The sequence below is a fragment of the Carassius gibelio genome, chromosome A22 (genome assembly GCF_023724105.1).
Source record: "Carassius gibelio isolate Cgi1373 ecotype wild population from Czech Republic chromosome A22, carGib1.2-hapl.c, whole genome shotgun sequence".
NCBI lineage: Eukaryota > Metazoa > Chordata > Actinopteri > Cypriniformes > Cyprinidae > Carassius > Carassius gibelio.
The window spans coordinates 5,461,402-5,478,119 of NC_068392.1; the positions used below are offsets into that span (position 1 = coordinate 5,461,402).

The 16,718-nt window shown below is 36.6% G+C and overlaps 1 protein-coding gene across 4 annotated transcripts in view; it reads left to right on the plus strand.

Moving 5' to 3' along the window:
* Window positions 1–16,718, plus strand: part of cenpp (centromere protein P) — a 67,955-nt gene that overhangs the window by 48,960 nt on the left and 2,277 nt on the right. The window lies entirely within an intron of this gene.

The following is a 16,718-nucleotide window of genomic DNA, read 5'->3' on the forward strand; positions in this document are numbered from 1 at the left end:
CTATGATGTCATAGTCAGATCATTAATGTGTTTCAGTCTGCAGTGATTGCATTAGCACAGGATTTCTGTCGGACGTTTATAGAGCACAGATGCTTTACACTGGGATCTTTTGAGGAAGAAAGACAATAGACATTTCAGGAAATCTGTTTATGTAATAGTGTAATTTAACACTCACATTTGGACAAAAGGAGTAATAATGCGAATAGAAAAATACATTGGAAAAGTCTTTATTGAAGCTGTATTGGTTTTCCCGCTGAATTCTGAACTAGGCAAATACAAAATTTGTCACTTAAATGATTCTAACCATGTAGATATCTTGCAATTATATATAACAGTTCTCAGTAATAAACGTAGTAAAAAAAAAAATACCGCATCCGGTTTTTCTTCACTACAACAGACAAACTTAATACTGTTGACAAGAATAAAATACATTTCAACATAGAATACGAAGTTAGTCTACTAATTTTACTCTTCTGAAACTATTATACAGTTAATTCATGCATCTTACAAAAACACGTCTAGACAGGCTCGAACGACAGCATTCTGCCATGATCCTCAAGGCGGTGATCATATTCAGTCTTATCTGACTTATAAATAAAAGCTAATAAAACAAGACTGAAAATAAACATCCCAAACAGAGATTTAATGCAATTTTTGGGAGACAAAAATGACAACTGCACGTTTCAAAAGGAATCTGGTTTATTAATGTTAACGGCCTTTTAGTGGTTTATGATAATAGCACAGAAGCTTGCAGTTACTTAATCCTCTGAGGCTTTAACACAACACTAGACAAGGAACGGACGCAGGAGAAAGATGTGGGTGGGATTTTCCGGGAGTCAAGGAAATTGTTCTCGAGGCGAAGGGCAACTAGATGAGAGTCGTCCTGTTGGACATAAATACACTCATGACCTCAAGGTTTTGTCATATATTGCGCAAAAAAAAAAACTTTGGTGGTAATTTTTCTTTTTTCAGAAAATGTGTCATAAATTGGGATGCAATCAGTACCAACGTTCTGCGTCAATACCGATGATTTAGAATGACATCTTCTGATACAGATACTGACTGATAGTTTGGTGGTTCTGCTTTTTTATACCTTCAAATTAATCATTAATTATAATTTTTAGGGGTCATATGGTGCCATTTCAAGTTTTCCTTTCTCTTTGGAGTGTTACAAGCTGCACATGCATGGATGAGATCCCTTGCAAAGTTGCAAAGACTAAAGTCTCAAACCCAAAGAGGTATTCTTTATAAAAGTTAAGACTCCTAAAACGCCCCGTTTAAACACGTCCCCACATCTCTACATCACTGTGTGGGAAGATTTACATAACAGGGCCCAAATGTTTACGCAAAAAAAGAAGGTGTGTAACTGATTCTCGATCTAGTATTGTTGCTGCCGCCACCATGTCGTGGAGACACTGTGTGTATTATTGTCAGAGCAAAACTACTTTGTTTAGTCTTCCAAAAGAGGACACAACTAGAAATCTGTTCCAGAACAGTTCAACCCAAATATTCAGACTGGTTCCTGAACCTTGGAAGGCTGTTTCTAAAACGTGTGGCAATTACAACTTTGCAAGGACAATCTGGCGCTTCTGACTCAGCCTGTAAGTACTTTTTCATATTTAAAGAATTTGACACTGATTTTCGCCAGTTTTAAGCAGTGTAGAATAGCGCTTGTTTCTCCAATCACAAATGCAGACATGGTTTCATGTTTACGCAGCGCAGTACGCAACACAATTCATAAAAAGACAGTAGAAGTCATTATAATTAGTAATTATGTCCCCACTGGATATAACTAATGCCTCGTTTAAAATGGGTTTTATTGTTTTTTTTTTTCTTGTCGTGCCAGGAGACGACATCCCAGTATGTTAAGGGCCGTAACATTTCCGTCACACGCTTGAGGCATTCGGCCAATCACAACGCACTGTATAGCTGACCAATCAGAGCACACCTCGCTTTTCAGAATGATGAGCTTTGTAAAAAAAAAAATCTTATGTTATACAGAAAGGCGGAGAAATAAAGGAGAAACAATAACGTACATTATGTGGATTTTTTTTTTTTTTTATCTTAAACCACATAAACACAATGCATTGCACGAAATACACAAAATAATGTTCTTTTTAGCAACGTCATATGACCCCCTTTAAAAGTAATTCCACAGGAGACCTTTTCTTCACACACAGCTTGAATTTAGATGCATTTTGATTGACAGGATATAACCAGTCTATATTATTATTATTTTTTTTAATAACAGGACAAAGTCTGATAGCACAAACAATTGCATTTATTAGCCAATACTGATTAACTTGAATTAAGTTCTTACCATACTGTAAGTTCTTTTTTTTTTATAAAAGATAAACCTTAAAATTAAAACAAATGTAATTTGTGTAAAGGTAATAGAACATTGTGCCACAGGAAATTATGACAAAATCAGTGTACCTTATTTTGTTGATGTTAAGTTGTAGGAAATGTAACGTTTTCACTCAGAAAACGTACCACTTTTTAGTTCTTCAAATTTTCAGTTCGCCCCTTTAGCATGCAATCTTTGAGTGCAAAAACATATTTGCTGAACATCAACATAATTTGGAACCAAATTTCATAATTCTTTTAATGCAAAATAGGCATTTTATAAAACAAATGAGAGCAATATTTGCCTTAACATTGGTTTCGTTGTTAAACTTGTTGGGGACACACACCTGAGATCAATCCACGTTAAAGGTCCAATACTTGACTCATCTAATTTATTATATCTTAACACAACGGTGTTGACGTTTGTGATGCCGTGTCAGAGATGTCTTCAATCAGGTTGTTTTCAAGGTACAACTCCTAAATATCAAAGAGATATTGTAGAGTTTGCTTCATTGAATAAAATAAACAGAAGCAGTTGTTACTTTTGATTTAATTTGAAGCAGCTTCAAATTTTGGTTTGCCATAATTGCTGTTCAAGTGCCACTGGTTTCCCACAGGTACTGTAAAAGCAAACCAGTTCTGGTTTATAGCCCACAAACTTGTATGCAGTTAAATGAATAAGATTGTTTGACAGGATGTTCCTTAACTCTAGAAATAGTCCTCTGTTTTGAAACTCACCAGTAGAGATGCAGGTAGACCCTAAGGAATGAAATGGAAATGGTTTCTGCCTAGCCGAAGGTAAGTCAGATGTTTGAGGGGCTTAAAGACCTGTGGTAAGTTCCCCTCCATTTCCAAAATAACCAGATTGCCGAGACCTTCCAGGAATTATGAAGCAATTTTTGAAAATATTGTGTTTTCATGGTACAAAATTAGGTAAGGAACATTTCATGCTAATATTAGCTGATTAAATGTCAGCATTTAACCTTTCATACATAGCAATTTCTGTAACTGTTTTACCTTCAAAGCTGTTTTCCCCGATTTCTTTTAGATTGTTCTCATTTATCTTGAGCTCCTGCAGTGTTGATGGGAGCTCAGAGGGAATTTGTTCCAGAAGGTTTCCGTCCATGTACAGGCGAGACAGGAATTTAAGACCCTTAAAAGAAAGTTACATAAAAATCACGTCATTGATCTTAAGGTGCGAAAAATAAAGGTCACCTACAATATGTTTTTGAAACCTTAAATTAAAGTTTTCCACTTTGAAAAAGCATTACTAAAAGTGTCAAGTAGAAGTAGGTATAGTGTTTGTATTATTGAGTTGGATTTGTGACTTCTGTAAAAGCCATATGGTTATGAACAGAGCAAAATGTTGAAGCTCAGTACTGTTAGGGTTGCGGATGGTACTGTTTTGATATGGCTTTAAACTGTTATGGAAGAAACATTTGCTTCTCTAATTCACCTAAAGTTCAGCTGGAAGACATGAAGTAATTCATATGAATTTCTGAACCGAAGGGCAGCAGTGGAAAAGTACTTAATCTCAATTGCCCGAATGTTGCACGAGAAAAAAACCTGTGTAAATGAAACCCCGTGTACATGTCAGTTTAATTGTACATTAAGAATGGGTCAATTTCATGTCAACAGTCAGATTATTTATACTTTCTGTTATGTGTCTATGTACATACAGCAGACTTTTAAAAATTACAACAACATGATGCGAGATTTCTTTACAGCCTTGTTCAGCAGTCTTGCAGATCATGTCAAGATTTCTATAAGATCTCTTCACACGAAGTCTGATGCAACTTAATGGCATGAACATGTACAGTATTTGCACCATTTTTTGCAGCACAGCCATTCAGTATTGGGCCAAATTTGTGGCATTTAAAAAAAAAAAAACTTCCAAACCGTGAATTGCAGTTGGATCATTTGGGTGCTCACAATGTTTCTAAAAGGGTGTTTATGTGTTCGTTATTTGCAGTATGTGGTAAACTTGTATTTTTAACTTACTTTAAGTGCTTGTTGGTCTATGCCAGATGACACAATCTTATTTTTCCCCAAGTCTAGCCACTCTAAGTTGGGAATGCCATTGAATGCTCCAGCAGGAATGGTTTTGATTTCATTGCCTGTAGTTTCATAATGCATGACAGGTTATCAAAATCAGCCTGACTGGGATCTGTATACATGGATGTGGACTGTGTAAATACAGGCGTATATACTGATTTAGACTTAATTTCTTGCATGTGTCTTAGTTAAAAGTTCTAAGTTCCATTGCAGCACCTGTATCTCTTTACGACCTGTAATGGGGTTATGCGGGGATGTGGCCTTCCTCACCCTGGAGGCTGAAGGATTTGAGCTCAGGGATGGACAGTGGAGGTATACCCGTCAGTTTAGCGTATTCACAGGTGACAGTGACGTCAGAGATCGAACAACCTGGAGGCAGCAATGTAGTAACCATCTCAGATTCCTCCTCAACTACTTCTGGTTCTTCTTCGCCCAGTTCATGGTCCTCCTCACCCGGTTGGCTCTTGGAGAGCAAAGAGTAAAGTAGGATCTGCTGTAGAGCTGTAATCGGGCCTTAAAAGTTAGGCCCGACAGGACCCGAGCCCGACAAGTACATTTTGATTGACAGCTTTTTAAAGCCCGAACCCGTTTACAGCCCGACATTATTCAAATGTGCGCACGCACACAGCTCTTTTGCCTTTTGTCAACAATGAGTCATTTATTAATGTTTTAACATAATTTACTCATAACTAACGTAGACTAGACCACTTGGAAGTTGGAATAAAGAAATAAAATAAGTCCTCTGTGACATCGTAACATCTCAGCATTCTAGACATAGGCTCATTTAACCTATAAATAGACCAGTGCACCAATAAAAACGAGTCTTTAAAAAAAATTAAATTAAGATAAATTTTAAATTAAGATGGGTGTTTGGCAATAACGAAATTAAGATAAAGGCTCCGCCGGATTTGCTTTATTTAATAAAAGAATAATGCCAGCATTAGCGTAAATACTCTGTCAACATTATGCATTTAAGACTCAATGAATATTTAGTTATCATTTGAAAAACCTTTACTCACAGAGATTAGGGTAGGTCTACATGTTTATGTGGAGGAAAATGATTTAATCCACTGTAGATGTCTTCATCACGTTCCTGCGCTCACTGATGGTGCGTCATCATTATTCACTCATTATTCTCATTATAAACATGGTCAAAACTTTTCCACACTTCAGACTTTGCTTTAGTTGCTGGTGCAACCAAAACGTAATCACCAGAGGCAAGCCTCCGTTACACCTGCTCAGCATTCATTTTCGCATCTTTCTCGCGCTAATCGAAACGCATCACATGACCGCTCGTTTACCTCGCAAACCGGAGCGCAAGCCCGAGCCCGGCCCGAGCCCGGCCCGAGCACGCGTAAGATGATAGAAATTAAGCCCGAACCCGACCGAACCCGTCGGGTCCCGACGGGTCCCATCGGGTCCCATCGGGTTCGGGCAAAGATCTTCAGCTCTAATCTGCTGCTCTCGTTGGAGACACTGGTGGCATTTGGAAAATGTCCCCCCCTCAACCAAACCATGTCCTCGTCTTTAGTGGCCTCGTCTCCACAGAGTCCTTCCTGGGCACATTTGGCTGCTTCTTCTAAAGCTCTCATCGTCTCTTTTTGCTCCATCTCCAGCCTACAAATCCTGTCCTCCTCAGCCCTCCGGTGTTCTTCCATCCTTCTACTCCTTTCTTCAAAAATCCATTCCTCTTCATCCTTTTTTAATCTGTCTTATCTCTCTGGCTTTGTGATGTTTTGGTATAGGGATTTTCGAGAATGTTGGGAGCGGCAGGGTCACCAGAAAACTCGGGGGCATCGGTAGCTGAGACTGTGATGATTGTGCGTTTATAAGACAAGGGGAGATCAAACATCACAATTAGTATATGAAATGTATTGGCAGTTCTTATTCCATGCATTTTTGTTGCTTCACTTGTTTTTCCAAACCTGGGTCAATGCAAATTGGGCAGCACTCTCTGATTGGCTGAAATATGAGTTGGCAATGCAGGACTGGACACAGTATTCGGTCGCAGACCACCTCACCACTGGAACACAGGCTCATTAACGCATGGCTTTGGCGACCACACGGTTTTATCGTACATGGTGATACCTCGAAATACACAGTGCTCTGTTTTTCCTGGAATAATTACACAAACAAGACAGAAAATGTTAGAAATCTGATCCAAATGTAAGCTTTCAGTAACATGAAATTTGCTTTACTTCAATCGATTTCTGCTTACTCATGCAAATCAGTGCTAAATTAAAGGAATAGATCACCCAAAATTATGCATATAACATATATATATAACATATTATCTATCTTCTTTTGTGTTCAACAGAAAAAAAAGGTTCCACTTTATATTAGGTGGCCTTAACTACTATGTACTTACATAAAAAATAAGTACACTGTACTTATTGTGTTCATATTGTATTGTAAAACACTTTTGCTGCTATTGAGGTGTGATAGGGGTAAGGTTAGGGAGAGGGTTGGAGGTATGGGTAAGTTTAAGGGTGGGTTAAGGTGTAAAGTATGGGTCAACAGTGTAATTATAAATGTAATTACAGAAATTAAATACAGATGTAATTACATGTAGTTTTGTTTTATATATATATATATAAGTACAATGTAAAAACATGTATGCACACAATAAGTACATTGTACTAAATTATTAATTAAAATGTAAGTACATAGTAGTTAAGGCCACTTAATATAAAGTGGGTCCATAAAATCATTACAAAGAATCATAAATTCAAAATAATTAATTGTTTAGGATTTGTTGGTTCTCCCGCAACGTCTTGAAATGTCTCAAGGCTTTCAATTTTATCATGTTGATTTGATTTGTTATTTTTTAAGTAATAAAAAATGGCAGTACTGATTGAAAACAGAGGCCGCATTTTGCATTGACAGGGCTGTTAGACTATTTGGGAAACTAATGCCTGTTAATGACCGCCTGGCTGTTGAATGTTGTCATCCAATGCAGATAATCTGGCTGTAAAATGACTATTTAGACCAGTTTATCCCAACACTGTTTTCCACATGTTCTCATTTAAAGAGATCGTCATAGTCAATGGTGTACACATGCTAGTAATACACTACTGGTCTACTGGGAAAAAGTGTTTTTATGTGCTGTTTTTTACTCACACTTCTTCAGCTTTTAATTTGTAAGAATTACAAATCTGTTACTGACGTTAATTCTACACGAACGTTGTGTTGTTTACCAGTGAAAGTTAGCGGTACCATCTGTGTTTTGGCTGTGGTTCAAGCGGATGTTTGTGTTTTTTGGGAATTGCAGGTTCACACGTTCACATCTTGCCAATCATGTGGTAAGTGTTAAGGACCACCTTGGGCAGAATGGTCATGCAGTATATCAAATAAACTAACCGCTGTGATAATAAGCTATAGGCCAATTTTGAAGACTCTTAATGTATACTTTGACTTTTGGACATGCATTCACAACATCTACTGTATTTAAAAATCTGTATTTTGTATGCAAAATACTCTTTGCTTACAATAGATTTCATTGATTCATTGATTGAGGTCATTTTTAAGTAACTATATATAATAATTAGGGCTGTCAAAAATAGCGTGTTAACGGCGTTAATTAGTTGTTTGTCGTTAATTACGTCAAATTTTTTAACGCATTTCACGCATGCGCAGTGTGACAAATTATTCAGGTTAGGAAAGTCTCGTCGATCTCTGAATTCTCAAGATAGTAAAAAACAGCGGCGAGCGCCGCGACGAAAACACCGAAGAAGCTTAAGGTTTTACCCCATTTACTCTCAAATACATTCATGCCAAGCTCGATAAACAGAGACGACTTTGGTAGTTGATACGCTGGAGCTTCTTCTTCCTGTTATAGCAGTGATCCTCAAATCTGGCTCGCGAGTTTCCTGCAGAGTTTAGCGCAGACTCCAATTAAACACACCTGCCTGTGATTTACTAATGATCCTAAAGACACTGATTAGCAAACTCATGCATGTTTGATTAGGGTTAGAGCTAAACTTCGCAGGAAAGTGGATCTCGCGAGCCAGATTTGAGGATCACTGTGTTATAGCGTCCTGTGTTTCACACTGCGCATGCGCAGAACACCTACATGCAATGCAGCGAAAATTACAGTTGTTTGGAAAAGCATATGCATTTTTACTTGGTTTTACTGGCACTTGAAGCCTTCAGAACGTGAAAATATCGATCCTAAAGTATTGTGGCAGAGCAAATGAACACCTCCCAAAAACAAGAGTGCCCAGAGTGCTGCTTATGTGATTGTGGTGCATGTTTTTGTTTCTGAGTTCATTCTTTCGAGTTTCTCTATCCATAATTTCATAGATATGTGGCTATATTTAACCACTGGTTCACCTAAAACTCTTACACTATCTGTAGTTAAATGGCATGGTTTGATATAGTGCTCAGGTAAATTTTATCTAAGTAAATGTTAAACTTTTGAAATTCAGAAAAAAAGAACCACAGGATGAAACAATACATGAAAATTATGTATCTGTGTCCTGTTATTTATCTTTTGGTATGCATTTCAGAAAAAAAATGGTTAGGATTCAGGTGTAGTTGCAAATAGTGATTAATCATGATTAATCCACTGAAAATTCTGATTAATTTGATTAAAAATTTTAATCATTTGACAGCCCTAATAATCATATATCAATACTTCACCATTTGTTCAGATGATGGCCATATTTCTCCTGCTTAGAGCCCACTGAAAATAGGAAAGACCAGCATAGCATACCCTCTGTTGTTTCTCTTGAACACATGCCATGGAATTTAGTTTTTATCTGAAGGTCTGTGCAAAAAAAAGCATGACTAAAAGTGTCAAGTAGAAGTAGGTATAGTGTTTGTATTAGAGTCAGATTTGTGACTTCTGTAAAAGCCATATGGTTATGAACAGAGCAAAATGTTGGAGCTCAGTACTGTTAGGGTTGCAATATATAATGTATAATAAGGCAAATTACTTTGATTTCAATATATACAAACAATGGACTTTTTATGTTGAGTTTTATGTTTAAATAACTCAGTTTGGACAGTCATCAGTTGGTCTTTGTTCAACTTGTAGAAATAGTAATTTACGATTAGTTAATAGATTGACAAACTACTGTCTCAAAGGATCATAACACTGACCTGCAGTCGCTTCATAGTTTGGCTTTGGCTCCTTTGTATTCTTGGACGACTCAATAAAAATAGATCTATATTGTCCATTGCTTTCTGCTGCAAGGCAGTATTAGATGTCTGTTTTCTTGCTCGTTTTGCTCCATCACCTCCTCCTCTATCTTGCACCAAGGGACGTCTCTGATGTTTTGCAAGGCTGAAGGTCAGACTCGTGAAGAGTGAAGAGTCTCATGGCTGACTGAAACCTGTGGGACAGTATAGCTCTGTGAATGTATACTGACACATTTCCATAATGATAAGTTTTGGCATCACAGGTGATACGGCGTTTAACAGCTTGACCCTGGAGAGCCAGATAGCTTTGAAGGAATAGTAGCCTTTAACACCTTTTCTGTTAGATTAAAGAGTAAAACTGTTGTTTCTGTGTGTGATGGGTGTTGTTTAGTGGACTGCAGGAGTTTTAAGTATTATGTTCAAATGTAACTATCATATCACACATTTTAGAATAAACAGACTTGCTTTCAGTAACACTCATACTCTCAGGTTATAGTGTTGGCGACTACAACACATTACGCAAATATGATCTTTAGAAAAGTTTGTATAACTGAACGTCAGTGATTCCGTTGTGCCATATTAAATTATCGAAAACATTCCAATAAAGTCATGTGCGCACATATTGCTATTCATTATGATTTTTCAAGTTTAGTAATAGTGTTTATAGGATTTTTATTCAAACTGTTCCGTTTTTTGCAGCAACAATTCACCTCATAAAACAACTTTAATATAATTTGCAAGACTTGGCTGAAAAAGTTTTTGGATGTTGAAGCAACCATGAAAATCATCATTAAAAGCCTATGCAGACTCAAATGCATTGGTTCTTGACTTGTAATCGGTCAAATGTCTGAAAGAGATGGTTTTTGGTTCAATTAATCAGTTATTCATTAACCTGGATCATTTCAATTAAATCTGCAGAATAGTAATGGAAACTCTTTATGCTGTTTCCAAAACTTTAAACCTGGTAGCAATTTCCGAATTGCAAACAATATATAAGTTTAAATTTAAGGGGTGGTGTTGGCGCAGTGGATAAGACACTTAACCCCTAGTTGCTCCAGAGGCGTGCGACCTCTGACATATATATACCAATTGTAAGTCGCTTTGGATAAAAGCGTCAGATAATTAATAAATGTAAATATTAAGCTTTTAGTGGAGTGGTAATGAAATGGTTATTATTTTAAATGTAAATTTCAATTATTAACCAAATAGTAACACATTTTTTACACTTTGTTCAAAGCTTTAAACCCTGGTGGATTGGTATTGGTATTGTTATTAGTTTAAATTAATTTTTTTAAATGTAAACTTCAGAATTTTGAACAAATTGTTACATTTAAATTAATAGTGGAATGGTCATTACTTTGTTTACATTTAATTGAAATTCTTTGTTGTTTTCAAAACGTGGTATTAATTTCCAAACCGTTCGAATCTGATTATTTCAGTGAATTGTTTTAGTCAGTTCAAGACTAAAAGTAATAATTTAAATGTAATTCAGAAATTAAAGTTTTGGACGTAGCGTAAAGAGTGTCTGTTACTTTTACGCTGTATTTTATTTGAAAATGTATCAGGGCATACATTATCTTTGATGATCACATGCCTTCTGTTTCAAAGAAATGTAGTTTACACGCCACTGATTTTTACATGTACAGATCAGTTACTTTCATCACGAAGCTTAAATATATTGTAGAAGAAAAGCCAAACAAGGAAAAGATGACAACACAGATTTCCCCGACTTACAGTAATGGGAATAGAGAATAAAATCAACAGCTGAGCAAAGCTGATTTGTGCACAGGGGGCGTCTACAAACGTCACTCTGACCCTCAGGCAAAATCATACGGTTAGCATTAAATCAGAGCTGCGGTGAGATGGATGGAGCAAAAAAAACCCTTTAGATTAAGCTCTTTAGGATGACCAGGCTCAGATGGAAAGAATCTATAAAACTTACAGCTTAGAGCGAGAAAGAGAGGACTGAAATATACTTCTGTGAGTAAAAATATCCTAGAGGGTGTGCATAATATGGGGTCCCTCTCTCAACACCGTAATGAAAACCAGGTACAGTAAAGCAATAATCACTTTTACAGTCCTGCAGCTGTATGCCAGTGCTTCAGCGATGAGACCGACCTATTTCCGAAAAATCATTTATCATCACTCCAGCTGCAAACGTCTCAATGTTTAGCGGAGAAGTTCCAAACTGCATGCAATGAGAAGTTTTAATCTATAAACCCAACTACAACTTTTACTACATTACTGAGGGTGAGGAGAGAGTCGTTTGTACGTTACCACGGTTTCAGGCAGTTTTGTGGGGCCAGATATTTCCGCTCTTTCCCGAAAAACTGTGGGATTTGCCAGCAGCGCAAGATGTGTGTGTGCATGTCCGCAGCAAGAATGCTGATAAATGTCAGAACAGACGTTTAGTTGGGACTCGCTCGGGCAGAACTTCTCCCGTTCTGTCTCAGAACGTTTCAGCCAAATGAGGGTTGTGACAAGAGACGAAAACTTGGTGATTTTGTTCGACCTAATTACTAGGCTAGGTCTACTGTACTCAAACAAAGAGGTGGCATCTGGCTTGTCATTACTGACTGTTAAAAACATGGTGTAAGTGCAGAAATTGGGCTGTAAATGCACACATTGTAGCTTCAATACGCTGATCAATACGTCTGGACTGGTTTTTTAGCTTTTCTGGATGGGTTTTCAAGTCAACCCCCTACTGGCCAATAAGACGGCCCCATCTCCCATTTCAGAGGTTGGGCATGTTGAGCCAAGAAGAAAGATCTCATCTTTCTCGTCTTTGGGTTTTATACACAAAGGGGGTTTTGGTCAAGCAGTTGCATGCTATAATTAGATTGGTATGCTCTCAGGTAAAATCACATCTATTGTCCATTCTTCTCATAATGACTCGAAAGAAACCAAACTCTCGAAGAATATGTAAATGCATTTAGTATCTCTATAATATTTGATAAAGATGAACATCAGCTATATGGCTGTGATTCAGACAAGAAGCTGATATCCAACCAACTTGCGTTTTAAACAGAATATGGCCAATTAGTTTGTATATCTTTCTCTGCCAAAGAAAATATTTCCAAAGGAAGCAAATCATGCTTTGCGTGACCTAACTGTTGTATAATAAGATTCATGAATATAAGATTTATTTGGTAAACAGTGAGGAATATGTTCTGGACTACTTGGTGTATTTTTACTGTTAAACTCACAACAGATGCACCATTGTTATTTTAGTAATTTATCACAATAACATTTTATATTCAAGACCTTTTGACAAAGATAATGCAAGTTTATACAGTAAAAACGCTGTTGTGACTAGAAGATTTGATTCATTGCTGTAGACAAATGTCTTTTAAACACATTTGTGTGGTTTATAGGCCAATCATCGTGAAGATGATGGCTGAAGATTTGGCTAATCAGCCGATTTAATTTAACCTAGTTTTGAATTAAACTATTAGATGTTTGCAATGGTAAAATGTAGTTCAAATGCTCTTCATGCTCTTAACAGTTTGACATTTTTGTATGTACCTTTAATGAAACTCCACAGTCTTCAATAAGCAGAAATGACTGCATCCTTTTTTTTTCAGTCAAGAACTGACAAACTAGCAGATGAGTTTGAGACATTTTCCAGAGCTTTCAGAATAAAACAACCTCCAGATTTGTTACCTTGAGATGCTAAATTGCTAACACATCCAGCCTTAGATTGAAGCTGATATCACTCTTACACAACTCCTTGCAACATCCCATCCCAAAGATTAGTAGTGTAAGTAACCTAAGAGTTGTACTGTGTATGTGGGATCATTCTGAATATACAAATGATTTTACAGCCTAGTCCTCGTCTGTCCTTAGTGACAGAACTGTAAATAGATGAGTTTTATGAGACATAGATCAAACGAGAGTTTAACTGTACTGTGAAATGAATGATGTAAGATGTTTCAGCACCATAGGATGTTTTGACTTTCCGTCAGGTAATGAGCGGAGCTCAGTGACTCAACCAGCTGGAATGAACAGCTGCGACTGTTCACTGTTTGAACTGCCGTGTGTGAACTTTCTTTATACACGCTCCTGGTCTTAATTGTGCATGATTCATTGGTGTACATGAATCCAAAGGAAAAAGACAATCTTCAGTGTTTTTCATCAAAATAAACTTGCTCCAACCTCAGAAATGACTTTACTTGACGCCAAGAAGTCAATCCCAAATTCAGTCCCATTCTTCCAAACTACCTGTCCTACAGAAACCACTTTTCGACATCAAGTCCCTCCCTACAAACTTCTTTGAATATGCTGTTGCATCATGGAAGTAAAAGGGTTCTACCTCAACTTTATGTTGCGCACATCTTCAGTTATGAGAATAGGACGTTCTTCTAGTTCTGTTTAGTTGTGGGCGTTCTTTTCTTGTATAAACTCACCAGAGGATGTTTTATTAAGGATGTCTTTAAAAAAATCACTGTTTCCACTGATGAATTCCATTGGTTAGAATGTTCTGTATAATGTCACGGGCCATTTGAGATGTAGTTTGAGGCTCTTTCACACAAGTCTAGCACCGTGATAATGTCTGTCAAAAGACTGGACTGTGTTTTTTTTGTTGCGTTTAGACATCTCTTTCCACTGCGGTGATGTCGGTTTGCTTCAGCATCTGGTTCAGTATATATTTTCTTATGGAACTTTTCACATAATGGAAGATCTCAAGTTGTGCCAGAGAGCTTAAGTACTCAGCAGTGGCATGTGTGTAGTCAGCGGTTTTGTGTTTCTTTCCTTTTAGCAGGGTACCTCAGTATCGCCCTCGAGGCATTTCGATTAACAAGTCAGTTCCAGGTCATCCGCTGTTAACAAACCTTGGTGTAAATGAAACAATGCTTTAATCGGTGCAACACGTGGTGTGCTGGAAGCAAGGGTTGAACATTTAACTCCTGTGTTTCTGAAAATGTCCTCTTGAGTCCCAAAATTGCATCTTTTCTGATTTCTCGGCTCAAGTTTGTAGACGATCCCTCACATCCAGACAGTATTGGCTTCTGGACAAGCCCAGAGACTCTGGTTGTCCTGTCTGGTTTATAATAACTGTTGACAGGGATCCGTGGGGAGTATAACATGTCGTTCCAGGATCAAACAATGGAGGTATAGAGTTCAAATAATGGTTAGGTCGTGTAAAGGATGCTAAATTAATGGCTTAGTTCAAGAAAGCCTTTGGTCAGGCCAGTGTCACATTTACCAAAAAGAGTGCTGTCTTTTAAACAATTGTTGAACGTTTTGGGTTAACAAGTAGACAGAAGCTCTATGAAGTTATTTACGTTATTTATGATTGGTCAAGAGTCTTGAAAAATGCTTGTTTGCTGAATAGATTCAAAGAACAAACTGGAAAGAATACACTCATTGTGACTAAATATTAATTACATAACTCATCGACTGACCAGAACCAATGTGTAGGTGTAAAAATAAACATTTGCAAAAATGACTCGCTTTAAGAACATAACAGTGTTTATTCTTCACTGGAACGTAAGAAAACATCACAAACACAAATTCAGACAGGTTTCGAGATACTTGTTAGAGAAAGTCTTTGTGTTTACCAAAGGGAGCATCAAGATAATGGTGTAACTGACAACGTTTCCCAGCTATGTAATGTGGGGATTGGGAAAAAAAACTGGAAAGCTTTGATGTCCAATGGAAAAGTCTGATGAATTTGTTCAAGGCATTTATGACGGTCGTGCTGGGGTGCGTTTCCCAAAACCATAGTTGCTTCCCTGTTAGCAACTTGGTTGGAAATAGGAAATTGCATTGCAACCAACAAAGTTGCTAACTTTGCAATTATGGTTTTGGGAAACGCACCCCTTTGTTGATTGTGTGAACATGGTGTGAATTATTATTATATGATTTTAATTGGCTAGTTGAAATGCAGACAAATGAGGAGTTAATTTTAAGAGTGGTTTAATTAGATGTCTTAATTACTTATTAAAACACATACAGAGTGTTATTACATGTTTTAATATGTAATTAAGGGACAGGGTAAGTAAGGGTTTAATTTCTAACTGTATTTAGTGGTTTCTACCAAAGACAGAGAGATGGAAACATTTCTCTTCTTTTATTTTATTATTTACCGTCAGCATGAAATGGTTCTGTGTATTCAATCTTCTCTTCTGTGGTTCGAAGTCCTGAAGGTAAGACTATTAAATGTCTTCAGTTCACTAATTATTAAAAAACACTTGATATATTAAAGGGATAGTTCACCTAAAAATACAGATGTTGTAAAAGTCGGTGTATTTCTCTGGAATATTCCAGATTCTTTTTCAATATAATTGAATCTGGTTTACAAAACTGGTCTGAATGGTTGATTAGGTTGAACCGGTTCAAGTTATTGTCTCAATGATTCAGTCACAACAGTAAAAAGCTCATTACAGTGATAAAATGAACAAAGAAAATTTTATTTTGGGGGTCTGTTTCTTACATAAAATATCATATGACTCCAGAAGACTCTTTGAATTGACATTAACGTTCATGCTTTTAGCAGGCGATATTTATCCAAAGCAATTTACAAAATAGGAACAAAAGCAATTTGTCAAATTATGTACCAATTTTTTGAGACTTTTATGGTTATTTTGGAAACTGAAACCATAGTTCTCATTCACTTTGACTGTACTTGAATATTTCATTATGTTCTTGCCTGGACATTCTTTAAAAATTCACATTTTGTGTTACAAGAAAGAAAGTCAAACCATTTGAAATAACATGAGGAGGAATAAATTATAAAAAATTTTGGTAACACTTTAGAATAAGGTTCCATTAGTTAATGTTAGTTAATGTATTAATTAACATGAACAAACAATGAATAATACATTTATTACTGTATTTATTCATCTTCGTTAATGTTAGTTAATGAAAATACAGTTATTCATTGTTAGTTCATGGTAATTCACAGTGCATTAACTAATGTTAACAAGCACAACTTTTGATTTAAATAATGCATTAGTAAATGTTGAAATTAACATGAACTAAGACTTATAAATGCTGTAGAAGGATTGTTCTTGCTTAGTTCATGTTAACTAAAGTAGTTAACTAACATTAACTAATGGAACCTTATTCTAAAGTGTTACCAAATTTTTGAGTGATTTATTCCCAGTGCAGTCTCAGACTGAATTCAGTGTATTCTTGCCTTGTTAAGGAAGCAAAAAGTGTATTTCCACTTA